This window comes from Nicotiana tabacum, chromosome 1 (genome assembly GCF_000715075.1).
Source record: "Nicotiana tabacum cultivar K326 chromosome 1, ASM71507v2, whole genome shotgun sequence".
Lineage (NCBI taxonomy): Eukaryota > Viridiplantae > Streptophyta > Magnoliopsida > Solanales > Solanaceae > Nicotiana > Nicotiana tabacum.
Window position 1 is genome coordinate 170,871,171 of NC_134080.1, and position 3,414 is coordinate 170,874,584.

Consider the following 3,414-nt stretch of genomic DNA (forward strand, 5'->3'; position numbering starts at 1 on the left):
TTTCTCTATTACTTCATTTCTTCCTCCTCCCCTTTGTTGTATGATATGAGTAGTACCTCAACCCACTCTAACATTTTATTGTCGCTGAGATCGTAGAGTTGACAACCTATGATTAATGAATTGCAACATTGATACTTGGTTTATGCCTACTTCACTCAAATGCCAAAAATCTGTGCATATCATATTTATATTTTTGATCAGTCATCTCTGTATGTCATATTATTTCAGAGATGTCATTGTTGCTGGTATAACTGCCTCAAATGATTGTTAAGTTTTTGATCTTTTATCTTCGTTTTTAGTACTTTTTTGTATTGTCCTACTCTCTCTCAGATACCTTTCGATAATTTGACATTGTTGTTCCTGTAAAATACTTCTTCTAGCTGATACTCTGTGTTATCTAAGTTGTGTCTAATAAGCATTCTTTCTAGGTGCTTCCATACGATTCACTTATGTAGGAGTTAAATGTCACAAATGTGCATGAAACTGAAGATTTTCTTTATAAATTAATGCATCTATGTGGTGAGTATCTAACTTTAACTCCGAGAATCATTATGTTAAGAGATATCATTCTTTACACATTTGGGAAATGTGCAGGGCTGGAGTTTCTTTTATATCTTTATTTCAATGGTGTGGCTAGGGTTTAGTCCTTTGTTCTTCTGGATAAGAAGGTAAACTAGAATCTATCTGTTTCCTACAAATGGATGTATGATTGTCATGAACATAAATATTAATGTTGTTTCAACTATTTGAAGATACGCAGGAATAGGATTTATTTTAGGATTTTTCTTCTATTTGTTAAAGGGATAGTCTATTCACTAGGGATCGGTGTTTAGCCCGTTTTCATTTGCCTTGTGATGGATGAATTGACACCACATATTTAAGGGAGGTACCATGGTGTATGTTATTTGCAGATGACATAGTATTAATTGACAAGACACGCGACGGAGTTAACAATAGACTGGAGGTTTGGAGACTGACCCTAGAGCCTAGAGGTTTCAGGTTGAGCATGACTAAAACAGAGTACATAAGTGCAAGTTTAGTGATGCATCACATGAGGCGAATGTGGTACAGTGAGAATTGATACACAAGTCATCCTCGAGAGAGGAAGCTTCAAGTATCTTGGGTCAATAATTCAAGAAAATGGGGAGATCATGATGATGTCACACATCGAATTGGAGTGGAGTGGATGAAATAAAGACTCACATCCGGGGTCCTATGTGATAAAAATGTATCACCAAGACTTAAAGGTAAGTTCAGATCAACTATGTTATATGGGGTAGAGTGTTATCCTGTCAAGAACTTACACGTTCATAAGATGAAAGTAGCGAAAATGAGGATATTTAAATGGATGTATGGGCATACTAGGAGAATAAGATTAGGAAAGAATAAATATCGGGCAAGGTGGGAGTGGCCCTCGTGGTGGACAAGATGGGAAACGGAGGCTGAGATGGTTTAGGCATGTGAAGAGAAGCACAGATGACCCAGTGAGAAGGTGCGGGAAGTTGGCAGTGGTAGAGGTAGACCGGAGAAGAATTGGGGAGACGTGATTAGACATGATATAGTTTATCTTTAGCTCACCGAGAACATGACCTTAGATAGGAAAGCATGGAGGTTGAGGATTATGATAAAAGGTTAGTAGATAGTCGAGCGATTCTCTCCTCTCTGTGGGTAGTTAAGAGCACCTTATCTGCTTCCTCTTCTCCTTATCAGATTATTATTATTATTATTATTATTATTATTATTATTATTATTATTATTATTATTATTATTATTATTATTATTATTATTTTATCTTATTCTTCAATTCTTTTACTATTGTTGTTTCTTTTACTTTGGTTGTATTTACTATTTTTGCTATCAATATATTTCTTTCCTTCAATATTTTCATCTTAGCTATTGTACTCTTGAAGTTTTCAAACTTGTTTTAAAATGCTTTTCTTGAGCAGAGTATTTATCAGAAACAATCTTTCTAACTCACACAAGGTAGGAATAAGGTAGTGATAAGGTCTGCGTACATCTCACCCTCCCCAAACCCGACTTGTGAGGTCACAATGGGTATGTTTTTGTTGTTGTTCAAGGGGTAGTCTATTTGGCCATCTGGTGAAGCTCACATAGAAACTTTTATTATAGTTTCTTCGCCTCATAGGCAATTTAAGGCTCAGGGTTGCTTTTTGCCTCCCTTAACCTGTTCTCCTTTTTATGATGTTTATTGTTTTTACTTTTTCCCGTCGTGTGTTTGATTTTTTTTTTTGGTTTGGGAGGGTGGGGGTTGTTAGTTGTTACCTCATTAATCTATTATAAAGAAAATTTTACCAAATTCCAATCTTGCTGACTATGTTAATAGGGCATAGTGAGAGGAAAACTGGGTCAGTTGAGGAGATGCTTTGGGGTTGGTATTATATTTTCTCTTTCGGTAACTGTTGGTATCCATGAGCTGATTTGGGGTAATGAACTGACTCTCCACAAAATTTCAGATACAATTTGCTGCAGGGAGGTACCTCAGATCTGGCCAACTGGGGAGTGATACATTCACTAACTGGTAGGTATTTATGTTTACGTTTCGATGACCTGCTATTTTCTACATTGGTGATAGTACGCCTTATTTCTTGATTTTACTATATTATATAATAGGTTTTTTCTTGATATTACATTTGGTTATGTATTTGATAATTCCTCACTTATAACTACTCAAGGTTCCGTCGTCTTATATATACAGAAAAGTTTTTAATTCCCTCACAACTAGCATGTGTTAAGAGTGGTTAATGAAACATTATGATGTACTTCTGCTTCATATCTTTGACCTCTTGTGCGACAAAATGACATACAGATCTCCTCTTTGGCATATATGCTCCTTAAAGCAATCAACATCTAGGCATCATGTGTTAGGTCATCTACTTACAAAAAAGTCTATTTACGAGAACTGACATAGAACTCTGAATAAGGCAATGCAGACGAGCACCTGCTTATGATCGACAAGTTAATAGCTATGAAGCAGAAATATATACGTGGGACAATTGAGTTTCGTTTCTTTTTTTGTAGCTTTAACATTGTTTTTATCAAAAAAAGAAAAAGAATTATATACTTGGGGTAAATGACTGACGTGAACACGTGGACGGAAAACTTTGAGAACAAGGACATGGCACTTAGCTGAAATATATTAATGTAGTTTCAGACTGAAATCATACTTCTCTCGAAGAAGTAAAATAGCAGTGTATTTAATTAGATGAATCATTTATATATGTATATAATTTCAAGAGCTAAGATGTAATGACTCATATATGTACCGATAAAAACGTTGGATAATCTTAACAAAAGGCTGAATAAGAATATTTAGCGAAGGAAGTTTATTTGATTTATTTATTATTAGCAGTATGAAACATAAGCTTATGAAGTAGTTGGGACATTTCAATGTCA